Below are 17,559 nucleotides of genomic sequence, written 5' to 3' on the forward strand. Positions count from 1 at the left end.
ATCTTCTCCCCGCCCCCCCGCCCCACCACAAATCTCCTTTGACTTCCCACACTAGATAGCGATCTTGCTGTTTCTCAGAAGTATTCATGCATCTGGGGAGTAGCCAAAACACTGAAGCAGCTTCAGACAGGAATTCCATTCTTTGTGACTAAAGAAACAATCCTTTCTTCTTCTTCTCCTCCTCCCCAAGCTTCCTGGCTTTGGCTTCAGTTCTACTTTTGATATACCTGGAGAATTCCCTTTCTATGCCTACTTAATTTCAGGGATGTCTATTTCATGTCAGATGCCTAAACAGCCACTGTCCACTTGCCCCCAACCCCAAGAAGAAAGTAGGACTACACACCTGGTTGAAATCTTCACCTCATTGCCATCAAAAAGAACTTAAGTAAGAAGCTGTTTGGGTTCCATACCCTGCATCAGAATCATCAACTGGTTTTCAGAAAAAGGATTCACTTAAAACCTATTTTTGTTTCTGTTTTCAGCAATCATATCTTGTTTCATTCTTTTTTGCCTTAACACATAATAACCACAAGCGAATGACAGGTGTGGTGGTCATTTGTCACAGAATTGTATTTACTTTCTTTTTTTTTGACATTGTTTTTCCGTTTGTGTAGGGATTCACTTCTTCTTTCAAATCCCTACAAATCAGATCTAACTGTAAAAATATGTTTTTATGGTAAAATAGAGTGGAATGTGGTTTGTAATAGAGTGGTACCCATTGTAAAAGAAAGCTTTTCTTGGAGCCCATCCAAACAGTTCAGCTGCTTGTCTAAAGCAAATGGATTAAAAGAATAATGCACTAAATATATGTTCCTTGATTTCCTATACCTTCTGTACCTCGTGTGTCTGTGAAAAGTCCTGAACTAAGTGCCATTGCCTTAAGACAGTTCATTTTATTTGTTCCATTTATTAAATTGTGTGCACTGATTGTTAGCATAAATTGACATTAACTTTCCATTATAGCATAACCTCTGTTCTCCCCAAGCGCTTTGTACACACCTTGACCATGGTGCTTATCACATCATTTAGTAATTAAATGTTTATTGTCTGTCTTCCCCACATCATTCAGAGTTTTTCCTGTGTAGGAGCCAGACATTCTTTGCCTACCTCTTTGAGACACAGTAGGTACTCAATGTTGAAAAAAAATAAATGGAATAGTGAACACTTAAACCTTGGAGTTTGTTTAGAGCAAGATTTGATCCCTCTGTTAGGAATACAATTTGAATTTAAGTAAAATTTCCATTTGTAAAATTCAATATCACAATATTTTGAATTTTTCTATCTCATAGTGCTGTTAAATTAGCTCTAGGCATTTGTGTTTTAAGACACTTCTTTGGGTATTAAAACATATATACACATGGTTTTAAAAATATGATGAAACAGTATAACACAAGGAACTAATTAGTTTTAACCAAGTTAGCCATTAATGTTTATTAAGGAAAAAAAATGTCCCACTAAAATCAGTAAGCTCTACTTTTTATAGTGTAACTATTTTATATTTGTAACTTTATTCTGAAAGACACAGACAGATAGGACAGAGAGCAGAAACCTAAAGTGATGTTGGCTTATCTTAGACCAAATTAAATTAATTGTTAAATCATTTTTAAAATCCTATAGTATAAACACAAACATACAAGTTTTGCCTAATGCTTTGCATTCAAATTCAATAATGTTCTCATTTGATAATATTTGAAATTTATATATGTGTATGCAGTCATATGTATATATACGTAGGCACATATACACACATATGTATATATATATAAATACGTATATATGAATATACAAATAGGCACACATATTCCTTGGTAGGTCATAATTTAGAAGTAAGGATCTTAGTATCAGTATTTTTCTCTACAAGATATTATAATGTTAACATCTTTATACTGTCACTAAAATTATAAATAGAATGTGGTAGATAAGGGAAATGGAAGGTTATTTTGCATTTATACAGGAATGACATTTTTTAATTATAAAAGGGATGTATCGATACTTATAGTTGAATTTAGTGTAATATAATAGGTTGCTCATTTGATAATATATACAAGAAAATATTATTTCAAAATCACATTCCTTGAAAGCCCGATACTATTAACTGTTTTGAGCAAAGATTACAGTCCGACTACAGAGTTAGAAGAAAGACAAGGATATGTGTCATAGAAATGTTCACATTGTTTTCCATTTGAGAACTTGCTGCTAAATTTCAGCTCCTGACATCTTTTTTACGGTTGGACTATAGTGATTAAAATGAAAGAGTTTCACAAAGTAATGTTGGGTACTTTGGCCAGTTTTGTACAATTACATAATTGTGGACTCAAGGGGAGTGTGTGCATCCCACAAATATAAGATCTGTGACTAAATGTAGGAGAGCTAGCATATGTAGATTATGGATTTTGAGTGAAGAATTTGAGTTTGTGCCCCTTTAAAAGATAAATTATCACTCAGGATTCTTCTTCTCCCTTTGAGACACTAATGCATTTGGTGTTTTTGCAGTGACAGAAAAAGAATGAATCATAGGTTTACACTCTGCCTGAATAATTTAATTAATTATTTTATAATAAGACTTGCTTTCCTCCAAGATGATTTTTGGTTGAGACTTTGAACCAAATGAAGATGTTTTATTGAAATTATGATTTTTCACTAACAACCATTTTATTCTTTCTTTCTTTTTTATTTTATTTTTGATGTACTGCGTTGAACAGGTCTGAGAGCCATTGTTCTTTCTCTATGGGACTTTCACCCTCTCCCTGCACACACGTACAATTTTTCAATTATTTCAGGGAGTCCACAGAATCCTTCCCATGGATCGTGGTTCTTGGTTCACAGGTGTGATTCTTGGAATAGGTTTACCTGGATCATCTACAAATCCAGAACTCATAGCAATCTCCTTATGTATCTATCATTAGCTTCAATTTCTGAATCAGACATGAATTTATCAAGGAAGGTTTGAGTCCATTATGCTCCCAGATATTTGTTTTATCTTTTTCCTTGAGTATGCAATTTTGGGTCGATTGCATTCTACACTTTGTGAATGTTTTCTGCTTGTTTTGCTTTGTTGTTTGTTTGCTTTTTGTTTTTCATTTTTGAGGCTGTTGGAGAAAAATGTTAAATGTAACATAGCCACCAAATAGCTCTTTTCTTACGGAAATCTCAAAATATTTTTCCATTGTTGGTTCCATCTCTTCATGAGAATTCCACTTAATGAAAAACTCTCAGCTTTCTGGAACTCCTGAGTATGTCTGTGTTCAGGTTATGATGAATTTGGAGGCTGCCCATTGTAATGTGCAGATATGGATTAATGTGTCATGCTAAGATTTTTTTTTTTTTTTGGCAGTACGCGGGCCTCTCACCTCTGTGGCCTCTCCCGTTGCGGAGCACAGGCTCCGGACGCGCAGACTCAGCGGCCATGGCTCACAGGCCCAGCCGCTCCGTGGCATGTGGGATCTTCCCGGACCGGGGCACGAACCCGTGTCCCCCGCATCAGCAGGCGGACTCTCAACCACTGCGCCACCAGGGAAGCCCCACGCTAAGATTTTTAATGATAGTTTATAGCACTGAACTTTGGATAGAACCTTTTAGAATAGGACTGAATGCTTGTCTGACTGGAATTATATCAATAACTGAATGAATCGGGAGATGAAGCAAGTGGCCTGCACACTGTGGTTCATTCCTAGTTTGTCAAATCATAGGAAGTGATAAAATCAATTCTGCCACTGATTCTCTGGGTCTGAGATGCAGTTATGAATGAATCCACTGATGACCGCCATAATGTCCATATGTGCCAGTCATCAAAGAGTCTTCCATGTGCCCTTACCCACATTGCCAAAAGGGGTCTACATTCAGAGTTGACGGGAGTGAAGAATGAATGCCTCATACCGCAGTGAGAGGTTTAGGGTTGAGCAGAAATTCTGTTTTAATAGCTTCAGGGGCCAGGGAATATCCCCAACTCACGTTCATTGAGTCAGTTTCAGCCAGAGCCAGGACCTGAGCATATTTGACATAGTTCGGTTCAGCACAAGTTATCAAATGCCTGCTCTGTAATCTGCTAGCCACTACCAATCTATGCTAGTTATGAAGTCCTCTCAAGTAATAGAGTTTTAAAGTTGGTAAGGCAAGAAAATTTAACTTTCGTTACCAGCCTTTGTGTTCTGCAATTTCGGGAAAGTCATTTAACCCTTCTGAAGCTCTCTTTTCTGATCTGTAAAATGAAGCTTCTCTGCTGTCTTTCCCACATTCAGTGTTGTTGAAAGGATGGAAGCAGATGGCAGAGCAGAGGAAACTACAGAATTTATATATTAAAAAAAAGGACTAGGGTTTACAGGTCTATTGGAAAGGAAAGAGTCTGTTGGGGACTGGTTTTGAATGGCAGGCTCATTGTTTTTCCTTAGGTAGGATATGTTTCTGGGTTGAATTGGGAGTGGAAATGTTGGTGAAAATTATTTTGGGATACATAAAATGCATCCAACCCTTTAGTGTATGAAAGTCTCTTATGAGTTTTTAAAAGGCTACTCAAATGGAGAGTTTACAACTCCACGGCAGCACCTGGCTTACAGCAGGTGCTCCAGCGTCATTACGCGCAGCCTTTTTCCCAGTAGACACCTTATTGAAGAAGGAAAAACAGAAAAGAAGCATTAGAGCTGGCTTACGCAGATTGTTTGTATACACTACTGTGATCAAAATCACCAGATACACATGATAATTCTCAACTTCGTTCTGCCTATAAACAGTCAATGATCTTGTTAGTTGCAGCTGTAAACCCCGTGGGAGTGGAAATCTTTGTTTATTGAATTTCCAGCTTCCAATCAACTGTGCAAGGAGTAAATGTGTGAAAATGAAAGTCAATAGTCCTCCTCTTCTCCTTTCTTCACCTCTGCCTCATGGTAAGGATTTGGGTTCTTAGGTTGGTTGAAAAAGTAGAGGTTATATAAATAAAATGGAAGAGAATCTTAAATCTTAATATTTCTCTGTCTTTTAAAAGAAAAAGCGTGAGTGTTATGGGCTGAATAATATCCTCCAAAATTCATATTTTGAGGTCCTGACACCCCAGTGTCCCAGAATGTGACTGTATTTGGAGATAATAGCATTAAATAGGTAATTAAGTTAAAATGAGGTCTTTAGGGTGGGTCTAATCCAAAACAACCAGTGTCCTTATAAAAAGGAGAGGTTGACACAGACATGCATGCACACGGAGGGAAAACTGTGAGAAAACAGTGAGAAGCCAGCAATCTGCAAGTTAAAGAGATTTCAAAAGAAGTCAAACCTGCAGACACCTTGATCTTGTACTTCTAGCCTCCAGAACTGTGAGAAAATAAATTTCTGTGCTTTAAGCCACCCAGACTGTGATATTTTGTTATGGTAGCCCGAGCAAACTGATACCTTGACTGTGTAGTGTTTCCCTTAATTAGATTGGCGAGCCATGGCTATCATAATAGAGAAATGGTTTGACTTATGTCAAGAGAATGGATTGTCTCATCATCACCTCCAGCAAGCACGGACCACCAGAATGGGAGGAGGAACGTACTCGAGTTGCTCTTTTAGGAGAATCCTTGCATTAACCCTAGAAGCCCCACATGGGGTTAGTTTTACATATGTCTTGGGAAGTATAACCTCCTTCCATTTTGCATTGCTCTCAGGAGATAAAGATTCTAAGAAGGAATTCCAAGTTCTAAAAGAGTAATTATTAGCCAGATGTAACAGGACCTGCTTCAGAAATAAGGGTTGCCCTCAGAGACTCATTTGAGTTCCTAAAACTTGCTCTGCAAGGATCTTTTCCTCCCAGAGTGGGGCAGGGATAAGAAATTTACATCCCTTGGAATACACAAAACCAAAGCTATGTATCAATAGCCTATTCAATGTTCATAGAAATTTACTCCTTACTGTGTAGTATTTAGAGAAACAGATCTCAGGTTAAATAAAGGAGAAAGGAAAGGTGGAGTTTCGTTAGTTTGATTTTGTTACTGTTTTAAGGTAGTGGTAATAGATTGGAGTGGTGTGGTGAGGTATTTAAGAGCAAGTAAGGTAGACTTTGAACTTTGTCATGGTTGTATGCTATCACTATGATCTCTTTTCAAACTACGTTTTCTAAGTATTGCTTTCCTTACCATAAATAGAGATAATAGCAAATAGGCATAATAATAGTCACTGTAAAGAGGGATAATAATACCCACTTCATTCTGTTATCATTAAGGGAAAAAGAGTATGCACCTGGCATACTATTTGTCACATAGTAAGATATCAATAAATGTTAACTACTATTACTCTTTATGATATTTACTTTCAACGCCTTCTTTTAGTGGAACATTTTTTTAGGTTAAATGGACATTTTAGATTGACTGTTTGCTGGTCACCATTGTGATTACCTCTTATTATGAGAAATATCACCTTTGTAGCATGAGGGGTACTGCTGGGATAAGACTGAAAACTCTCTAAGATAGCAACATCAGCTGTAGATTTTAAATAAATTCAAAATAATCCTATTTGAGGCATGTAAAGCTGAGGTTCTGTCTAAAACACAGAGCCTTTAAGTACCAGTATTAACGTCCTCCTTTAGAAAGTGAAAGCTGAAAAGTTTAGAATTCAAAATAGCTTTCAAAGGGGTTGAAAACAACAGGGCTTGGTAAAGTAAGATACTTAAATGATTCTACCTAGATTCTCTAAATCAGAGGTTCTCAATCCCTACTGTGCGTCAGGATTTTCTGAAGAAATTTAAAGTTCTCTATATGGGAGCGTCACCTGCTGATTCAGACTCTCCAGGGATGAGTAAGTTTCCAAAAGCTCCATTAGTGATTCTGAAGTACATACAGCCTGTGTTGATAATCATGGTTCTAAATAGATCTCCAGATGGGTCCCAAAATGTCATGTGTTAAAAGGCGTATCTTTTAACATTTTTTTTCAACTGATCTCTTCGCCAATGGCACAGTTATAAGTTATGTAAATTCTAATTCAGTCTTGAAAATCACGGCATTTTCCTAAAGAATGCTTATTTATGTTTTCAATGTCTCTCTATATTTTCATTTTTAAAACATATAGTGTTTAATTTCAGGATGAATTTTAAAGCTCTGCATAAAATCATAAAAATATAAAATCAGATGCAACACTTTCCTTCTATAAACTCAGAATCACAAAATGGTTTGCTTTGTACTCAATTTAGGAAGCATCGTGATTTCTTTTCAAGTCTTCTTGGGTTGAAGGTCTGTGATGCCATGTGAACCCATGACACTCTTGTATCTCATTTGGAAGTATCTTTGGCTGCAATAGTTAATGGTATTATTTTCTCATTGTAGAAAGGCATGGACTAGATCCTTTAACAAGTCACTCACCAAGTAGAAAGCACTGTTTGTGTTTAAAGGACCTTACCATGTGGTAGGATGCAGCTTAGGATAAAAGACCCTCTCCCAGAAAGGTATTCTCACCCTTTCTTGTATATATGGAAAATTGGTGATACAATAAAGGGCAGGGGCTTTTGCTGACTAGGCAGCTTCATGCCATTCTCTTAAAAGATTGTATTTCTCTTCCATTGTCTTGCTGTCCACACATAATCTCACCTCCAGATGAAAGAGGAACAGGGAAAGCAATGAAGTTTTGAAGTAGGGGGTTTATGAAAGCAACGATTACAGAAAGTTAAATATGTTCCTGGAGATAGCAGGGTGTCTATTATACTTTCTAGTATACGAATTTACCATTATTATTATGGAAGTTCATTTTGTTTCCCTACCTTCTTTTCAGTTTGCAGTTCTACTCCCATTGTAAGCAACCCTAACAGTTGAAAATTCACACGTGCACGTATTATACCTTAAGGTGCAATTTATTAGTTTTACATAAAAAGGCCCTCACAATGTCCCAGTAAGCACCTCATTTAAACACAATACCTTCATAAAAAAAATATTTGTACTCGACTACATTGAAGTAACTCTAATGTATGAAGTACCACTCGGTAATCTTGTATAATAACAGAGTTATAATAACTCAGTAAATTAACAAGTTTTGATTACACATTTATTAGGAGCCAAGATGAGGTATGTCATTGAGCATAGAAATGAAGTTGGACATATTTCTTAGGTTAAGAATTATCGTAGTCTATCTGAGGATACATAACTAGTTCTGAGAAATAATTAGCTGCCCACTCGCCCCCCCATGACAGTATGGTCTCAAGATCAGAATTGTATAATAGAAGCAGTGCATGCCATTGTAGGTCAAAAAAGGGAAGGTTTTAGGATGAAGGCAACACTTAAACTGGCCTTTGACAGAGAGGAAAATAAGAATGGTGTGTGTGTGTGTGTGTGTGTGTGTGTGTTGGACAGAGAGGAAGTGATTCATGCTCTGAAATCCAACATTTTTAGATGAACTTTATATCAACCAGTGTAAGGCAATGGGAAGAACATGGATGTTAGCACCAAAGCAATCTCTGTCTGAATCCTGTTTCCATTATTTGCCAATTATATTCCACTGGGCAAGATTCAAACTTTCTTAGGTTATTTTCGTCTTTGGATGAAGCTAATAAACTTGCCTTAGAGAGTTGTTGTAAGGATTTCATAAGGTACCTAACCATAAGATTCAATAAATGTATGTTCGCTCCTTCCTTTTCTATTCATAGTACCTTGAGCAATACAGCATTCACTATAACACATGATAAACTCACCAAAGAATTTAGATGGTGCCTTGGGAACTGTTGGAATAGGACTAGACTGTAGCAGTTATTTATTTATTTATTTTACAAATACACATTGGAAAATGTGCTCCACATTTTTACTGAAATATCATATTAACTACTCTACAAATGTAGAAATGGACTCTCTGGATATGTTTAAAATCTGTCAAATTCTTCCTTCTCATCCTGCAAACAAACAAATTATGTGTAGATTTGCCATTGTCCCTGCAGCAACTCAAATCACCATGAATTGGGCAGACTCTTAGCAGGAGGATTTTAATGGTTTATTTACGTATGCATATAATCCCTCCATCGAATGCGGACCACATACTTGTCTGCCTGAGATGAATTTTATTGATGTGTTTTTTTGTCTTGCTTCTAATTCTATTGTTCAGATTTTAATTCCTGACAATGCATTAGTGCCAAATGACACCATTAGTGCCGTTAGGAGTTGAGTTTTGCCGAAATATTCAATACCTGCTGTGTCTATTCTCCAGAAAAGAGAACAATCCAATCTTCTTCACTGGTTGTGACTTTAGTTGAAGTGTGGTTTTTAATTTGAGACACTTTGGGGTTGCAAAAGGAGATAATGGAATATTTAGGCTGTGGAGGATTTAGAAAGCAGGGCAAAATTGAAGCCCTTTTTAAATGTCTAAATCTGTGAGGTTCACTTTGAAAAATAAGTTTCCCAACATTATGTATACTCTCAAAGCATATTTAAATTACTTCAACAGCTGCAATAATAAAATGACACTGGAAAGCATGAACATGAAATACACGAGGCAAAGTAAAAGGGCAAAGTAATGAGATCAATCATGCCAAGAGGATAATGAAAGACAGACCTACAGAGCCTACTCAGGGAGAAAGACATGGGAGCAGATATTTATAGCATGATGGAAGAGATGTTGATAGAATTTTGCACAAAGTGCTATGGGAAAAAAATTGGAAGGAAGCAACATTTATTGTGCTAGAGATGGGAGGAAGATGAGGAAAAGAAGAGAAAGTTTTATTTAAGTCTCTGTTCCTTCAAAACAACAGATTTCTCAGTTGTTTCCAGAACAGAAAATACTTGGACTGCCCTTTTAAATGTGTGGCAGGAGACCCTGACCTTCATCAATTTAATTCAGTGTTGTAAAGGGATACTGGACAATGTGTTTCTCTGTTTCCCTGGAGGAGCCTATTAGTCACGCCATGTATGTAGAAGTGGAGGGTCTGTGTATGTTTCAGATCTGTGAATTTCCTCAGAGGTGGTCAGACAGGGGCAGCTGGAGGTCTGGAAAAAGATGTGGAAAATGCCCCCCGGCTGTTCCCCTGGACTGGATGGGGAATGCCAGCAGGTTCTGAAATAGCAAGCACACTTGATCTGAAGATGAGATTCCTCTTCTTGGCAGTTCTGCCCAGGGTAAGGGCTTGGGAGGAGAGGAAGAATGATGGTATAGGAATTCCCATCCAAATTAGGCTGCAGTCTTGGCTCTTCAAGGAGAGCCTGAGTGTATTCATCAGCTCAGAAAAAAAAAATCTTTTATGGTCCAAAGAATGAAAGTCCTTTTATCTAACAGCTAGAAAATTTAGCTTGAAGAGTATGCAGGTAGTTCTTTCTTGGCCCTTATTTTTCTCACTGCTCTGTGCTTTATGGGATGACTAAGGTGGGTGAGTCAAAAGTACAAGTATCAAAGAATTTCAAGTTATTCACCAAACTTACTTTAAACGCAATACTTATTTATTCATTTTATTTTTTAACACCTTTATTGGAGTATAATTGCTTTACATTGTTGTGTTAGTTTCTGCCGTATGACAAAGTGAATCAGCTATACGTGTACATATAGCTGTATATATCCGTTCCCTCTTGCGTCTCCCTCCCACACCCCCATCCTACCCCTCTAGGTGGTCACAAAGCACTGAGCTGATCTCCCTGTGCTATGCGGCTGCTTCCCACTAGCTATCTATTTTATATTTGGTAGTATATATAAGTCCATGCCACTCTCCCACTTCATCTCAGCTTAATTTTTTAAACGTGATTTTGAACTGAGAATAGCATTAAAAATTGGGGAATGTAGAAGAAAACCCTCTCCTGCTGTAAGGGATTTTAAAGCGTTGCTAACCGAGGAGCTTGTAGCAAATAACTCTGCCTTTTCAGTCTCTACGCACTGTAGGCAGCGTTTTCTCCCGGAAAGGAAAGAATATGGGCTTTGGAGGTACACAGTGTTCTCTGTTTTCAAATACTGACTCTTTCACTTACTGAGATAGTAGCTAACATTTAATGAGAGTTTACTACGTGCCAAGCACAGTTCTAAGTTTTCTACACATAGGTATTTAATAGGAAATAGACCCAGCTGTTAGAATAGAGAGATCTAAAGTACAACGGACCAAGCAAGATCTAGATTCCATTTCTCTCTCACATTAACAACACAGAGATGGATGGACTAGGCAGTGGTGATGCACTTCTCCACAACATCCTCCCGGGACCCAGGTTCCTTCTCCATGTTGTCTGGCTTGATCCTCCTCTGTGTGCTGCTGGCTCTCTAAAGCCAAGCCCCCATATCAGACTGTAGGATGAGCAGCTTCATTTCAAACATGATCTTGAAGCGGCACACATCATTTGTACTCACGTTCTGTCAGCCAGGGCTTAGTCACATGACCAGCCTTCCCTGCAATGGAGGAAGGGAAATCTCGATTCTAGCTGGTTAACCAGGTATTTTGCTAAAGTGTAGGGCAGGGGTCCCCAACCCCCGGTACTGGTCCGCAGCCTGTTAGGAGCCCGGCCGCACAGCAGGAAGCGAAGCTTCATCTGCCGCTTCCCCATCGCTCCCCCGTCGCTTGCGTTACCGCCTGAACCATCCCCCACACCCCCGTCCGTGGAAAAATTGTCTTCCACCAACTGGTCCCCGGTGCCAGAAAGGTTGGGGACTACTGATGTTGGGGGATGGGTCCGCCATATTGCATGATTCCTGGGATTGCCATCCCTATAGGTTATAATGTGAATGGTGACCCTGGAGTTGGGTCACAGGGCAGCCCTGTTTGGAGATACTAAAAGGAAGCAGGGGAGAATGGATGTGAAAGACAATGAGCATTTTCTGTCATGATGTATTAACTTCTTTAACCCTCAAAATGCCGTACCAGTTTTATTTTCATCTTTACAGGCAACTCAGTCACAAAATTTGTTTAAAATCACTGGTCCCATAGCCACAGCAGTGTGAGATCCAGATAATTTCACACAGAAATTGTGCTCTTAATGACTACTGTATTTCCCCTGTGCCTGAGAAACTAATATTGTAGGTAGTAGCTTAATAATTAGGTGCAGTTAATACATCAGTATTATTAAGATGCTACTGTGTTCGGGGAGTTGTGGAGTATATTGTAGAGGTTTTGTGTGTGTATGTGTGGGGGGTGTGGGTGTGTAGGTGTGTGTGTTTTCCAGTGGGTGAGCGAGGTGGCTGATTCCTTGAGTGTATGCTGGAGATTTCAAATTCTGGCCAAAAAATGCCCTTTCTTCAGCTTTCATCACTGCATGTAATTTTTGTTTCTAGTGTTAAGCAGTGATGGTCTCTGTTTTAAAGATATGTTCTTTTCTAATTGAAGTTGGCTATTTGTGTCATACCCTTCCCAAATCTCATAACTTTTAAAACTCATTTTTATCACTCAGAGTTATAATCTTCTCAGTTAGGCAAGGTGAAAGTGGTCACTATCGTCTTCCAGTGAAGACTATATTTGCTACCCCACTGAAGAATGCCTTCTCCTCAGCACTGGAAAATATATTACCCACAACAAATGGTCTTCCCTTCTGATGAAACATAACCCTAACCTATATATTTTGGAGGAACTTTATTATGGGAGGGAGAAAAATCCCAGTTAACTTGAATTTGTTCTTCTCTTCTACCAGTAACATTCAGTGTTCCTTTATTTTTCTTTCTAAATTTAATATATAATGCTTTTAAAATAATTGTTTCCTTTTTGTATTTTGGTGATCATTTTGTGTATGAGTGCATTTTATATTTTTTCTGGTTTTCTTTTGGCAAGAGGCAGAATTAGTTTTTAAAACAGCAATATGTTGAGAGAAGAAAGGAGATGAATGTCAGTGGTTGCTTGTTAGTGAATTAGTGCTTTATTCCTTTTTAAAAAAAATTTTATTGAAGTATAGTTGATTTATAATGTGTTAATTTCTGCTATACAACAAAGACTCAGATATATATATATATATATATATATATATATATGTATTCTTTTTTATATTCTTTTCCATTATGGTTTATCCCAGGATATTGAATATAATTCCCTGTGCTATACAGTAGGACCTTGTTGTTTATCCATTCTATATGTAATAGTTTGCATCTACTGTATTTTTAGGGTGTAGACTGAGATGCAGCCTGATTCCCTAAATTTGTTTTTGACACTCAACTTGTAAGCTGTGAGACCTTGGGCAAATCACTGTACTTTCTGTGTTTTTCTTACCTTATTTGCAAACTGGGGATAACAATAGGATGAAACTTGGAAAGTTAGTATGAGGATTAAAGAAGTTAATGGATGCAACAGTGCCTGGCACATGGTAAGCAACTTATACAGTTTAGCTGTTTATCATCATTTTCTTCATTGTCATCTTCGTGTGGACTGGGTTAATAATCATTCTGTTATCTCTATGCTTATATATTGGTTCCTAGGTGTATTGGTTTGTTGACATTGAGAAGTTCAACTGCAGCAAGTGAACTATTCCTCCTTGGTTTAAGTCCCTTCAGATAGACAGGAGGGTTTTAAGTAAAGAATATTTTGAAGAATCTGGAATTTTTCACTCTTCCTATTCAGAACAGATTTAGGTTAGAATCAAATGTAATTGTAGGCTCAATAAAAGATATGCTGAAACACTCATGGTAGAAGGAAAAAGGTGTTGAGATTGTTGTTATTTTCCATATCTTCTCAGTAACTTAACTGGTCACAAAATATGATTGATCATTTTCTCTGTAAGTAGCTTTTGGCTAGAGCCTACAAATGATACAATAAGAATATAGACATTGCTCCTAGGAATCTTAAATTATATATATATATATTAGTGTAATATACCTATAGACATTATTGCAATTGAATAGTTCAAATAATTACCGTTCTTGAAATGCATATTGAGAAAATTGAGAAACCAAAACGAGTTGAAAGAATTAAGGAGTTTAGGCAGAAATTGTTTTTGAGGTGGATTTTTTATTTTTAAAACTTCCAACTATTTGTGAAACAAGTTCACACAAGTATCTGAGCATTTTGATTGGGTCCAAATCCAAACTTGCTGTCCAGAAGGTTGGATGCATCACTGTAAAAGACCCCCCTCACTATAATTATGGGGATGACAGATTTATGTAGAGACTATGAGCATGATGTACATGAATAATAATGCTCAATTTTGCTATTTTTAGGAGACAGGCACATTGCTGTAATATTTAACTATACAGAGTAGCTCACTTTGTAATTCCAGGACTCTTTTTTTTTTTTGCGGTACGCGGGCCTCTCACTGCTGTGGCCTCTCCCGTTGCGAAGCACAGGCTCCGAACGCGCAGGCTCAGCGGCCATGGCTCAGGGGCCTAGCCGCTCCGCGGCATGTGGGATCTTCCCGGACCGGGGCACGAACCTGTATCCCCTGCATTGGCAGGCAGACTCTCAACCACCGCACCACCAGGGAAGCCCTCCAGGACTCTTGAAGGGCTAATTCTATTACAGAATCATATACTCTGTTGATGTTTCAACCATGGCCTGGTGTAGCACTTAACAATAGGTATGTCTACTGGCTTTTAAAAAGCAAAGAAATGTATTTTCACATAGAACACAAAGTTCAGGGGAAGAGTGGTTCTGGTTTATCTTACTGTTTCAACAGCAGCATCAAGGACAAACATCTTTCCATCATTTTGCTCTACTGTTATGTGCTTGTTACCTTTGTCTTTAGTCAAACGCCCCCTGTAGTCACAAGAGATTACAACAGTGCTAGGCATCATATCCAGACATGATATAGGCCAGGACCAAAGAGTTTAGCTCTTTCTTGAGTCTTTTAAGACTGAGGAAAACTTTCTCAGAAATCTCCACTAAGCTTGCCTTAATGTTTCACTGGCTAGAATCCTATAACCCACTAGCAAAGGAAATGAGGCAACCAGGATTGTCTCAGATGAGTCAGGATCCACTCTTTGAGGCTTTGTGGAGAGCTGCATGGAGGAGGGTAAATACCTGAATAAAACTGAGGTTTACTTAGGAAGTAGAAAGAATGGGGATAAGGATACATTATTTCAGGCGTCAACCGTGTCTATTACACTTGGCATATGGTAGAATACTCTTATGTTTTTGTTTTTATGAAAGAGAGAAAGGAGGGAAGGAAGGAAGGAAGAAAGGAAAGAAGGAGAGAAGGAAGGAAGGGAAACACTTGCATAATGTGTTTTGTTTAATCTTCACTGCCCAGCCAATAGAAATCTGATTTGTTTCTGTCAGTTCCAGGTAGACCACAATAAACGTACCTTTGGGCCAAGCATTAGAGCCACATTTCAGAAGCTGATTAGAATTGGGTGGCCACTGCTTCTTTCTTGGTAAGGGGTCAATTCATTGCAGTAATGTATTAAATAGCCCTTCAAAGTGGACGAACCAAGAAACAATGTCCTTTGGAACTAACGCTCCTAAACAGTATCCAAATTAACGGAAAATGCCTGCACTAATGAAATAAAACATCAGGGCTTTGGCAGGAGGTGATTGGCAGAAACACCGGATGGCTTGATATATCTGTCTCCTGAAGACATAAATGAATTCCTCCTTCTAAAAGTGAATGAACAACTGTGGCTGAAGCTAAAGCAATGGTTTAGAGAAAATGACTTCCTGTCTTCTGCCAGAGAACCTGGGAGCACATTTCTCAGTTTATAGTCAGGAAATCTCAGGCAGAGAGGGGTTAAATGACTCACACACACAGTCCCTCAGCTGTTTTATATCAAAACCAGAATTTGAACCCCAGGCAATGGGTAACTACTGGGCTATAGTGCATCTTCAAGGTTAAGTTTAATGATCCATAAATCGGTTTATTTCCATCACCTTCCTTACTTAGGACAAACCATGTTCACCCTGATCCTTTGAAGAGAAGAAGTGAGAACATGATAACAGACGAAATAATTTACTTTGGTAATCTTATTTATGCATCATGAGTATATTTTGAGATAGTTATTGTTATTCTTATTTTATAGATAACTGCACTTTCTAGAGATTAGGTAATAAGTCTTAGGTCTCTCAGCTAGAAAGTATCGTATCTGGGATTCAAATCAAGATGTATCTGATTCTACACGAGCTCTATATGCCAACCTGCTTCTTTGCTTGGTATTTAGTCAAAAACACCAAGTAAACAAGCAAACAAACCACAGGAGTTCTTATTCCAGAAGTAGCCTTAAATATTTGAATATAAAAGTATAGATTGAGAATCTATGTGAATGATAACTTTGGAGTTCAGCGTGGAATGCCTCTGCAACCATAATAAAGATATTTAGGATTTGTTTCTCTCTGCATAAATGCCAAGTAGCATTTCTTACACTTGAGGATTAGGTGAAATTTCTTCTGATCCAAAATTCTTTTCTCTCCAGGGTCACTGTCATCTCTAAAATTTTACCCAGACATCATTAACGTGTTTGTGTAAGCACTTCATTAGTAGCAGAGAGGCAGTTAAGGTCTGGGAAGATGAGTCTAGAATCTCTATTTCTCAAAAAGAAAGTTATTGATGTTTTGTGCAGTGATATGTCTATATAAAAGTGTTTAGATAAAACATTGTTTATGCGAATAAGCATAAAACATGCCATATATTTTCATACATGGATTACACAAAGCTTTTGATTGTTTTACTTTCATTTGTCGTGCGTTCTCTACTGCAACAATATAGGAGCTTTCCATTTTGTGTATTAAGGGTCATAAGGACATGTGAAATCAATCCTAGGCACACATTTTGAAGCTGGGCCATTTTAACTTTGCCATCCTGTAGGTTTCAAAGCATCTCTGCTTCACAAAGAAACCCTGAATGAAAGCAAAATGGAGTAAAAATTTTTAGAAAGAGCTTTTTATTTTTTGTCTCCTCTTGGAAATCTATATCAATACTTGACCTTTTTACACCCCTATCAGGATACAATGGAGTCTGCCTGTGCTGACTTGGAACCTTAAAGTGTGTGGTAAGATCTATTTGTCTTGCGAGCTGTCTGTTCCTTGGGGCAATGTGTGTGTGTGTGTGTGTGTGTGTGTGTGTGTGTGTGTGTGTGTGTGTGTGTGTGTGTGTGTATGTACATAATTGCTTGGTCGCTACATGTGAATAATGTTTTGTGGTTTACACGATGCTTTCACCTATAGCATTTCATTTGAGTCTTCTGCTTCCATGAAGTAGATATAGATGATAGATAGAGAGAGAGAGAGAGAGAGAGAGAGAGAGAGAGATGATAGATAGATAGATAGATAGGCAGACACAGAGATACAGAGATACAAACAAATAGAGAGAGATAATAGGTTGAACATAAGTATAAATGATTCATTGAAGCTCAGAGAAGCTAAGTTCATGTAACTGGTTAGAAGCTGGTTAGAACCAGATGCCAAATAATCCTCCTAACACTGAACACCACAGGGGGCCCTTCCAAGATGCATCTATAAAATAGACGTCCAGATGAGCATGTGATCTTTGCTGTGTCACAGCACAGGATACTGCAGTGAGAATATCAGAAAATGACAAAGCATCCTAAGAACAGAAATCTGTGTAAGGCATTACGTAAGCTCTTTTAAGTTAAAGTAACTTACTGGATGCCAGGAACTTCTTTAAACCGAAATCAGAGAAAAGGAGACCAGTTGGTATAAAATGAGGAGGTGAAAGTTCTATTCATTTGTTTCTTATCTCATGTATACAGGCCCCTCAACCTCCGAACTGAACTCTTATACACATGCAC

The 17,559-nt window shown here is 37.9% G+C and overlaps 1 protein-coding gene across 18 annotated transcripts in view; it reads left to right on the top strand.

Annotated features, from left to right (window-relative positions):
• The window catches only part of LRRC4C (leucine rich repeat containing 4C), a 1,468,103-nt gene that overhangs the window by 1,332,496 nt on the left and 118,048 nt on the right, over window positions 1-17,559 (top strand). The window contains exons 1-2 of one of the 18 annotated variants that reach the window (XM_079928997.1): window positions 11,422-15,192; window positions 15,699-16,800. The exons of 16 other annotated variants lie outside the window; for them this stretch is intronic. The gene's annotated coding sequence lies outside the window, so the exon portion shown is untranslated. Of the gene's footprint in view, window positions 1-11,421; window positions 16,801-17,559 lie in introns of those variants that run through there. One more of the 18 variants, XM_079928995.1, reaches the window with a different exon arrangement.

The sequence above is a fragment of the Stenella coeruleoalba genome (assembly GCF_951394435.1).
Source record: "Stenella coeruleoalba genome assembly, chromosome: 8".
NCBI lineage: Eukaryota > Metazoa > Chordata > Mammalia > Artiodactyla > Delphinidae > Stenella > Stenella coeruleoalba.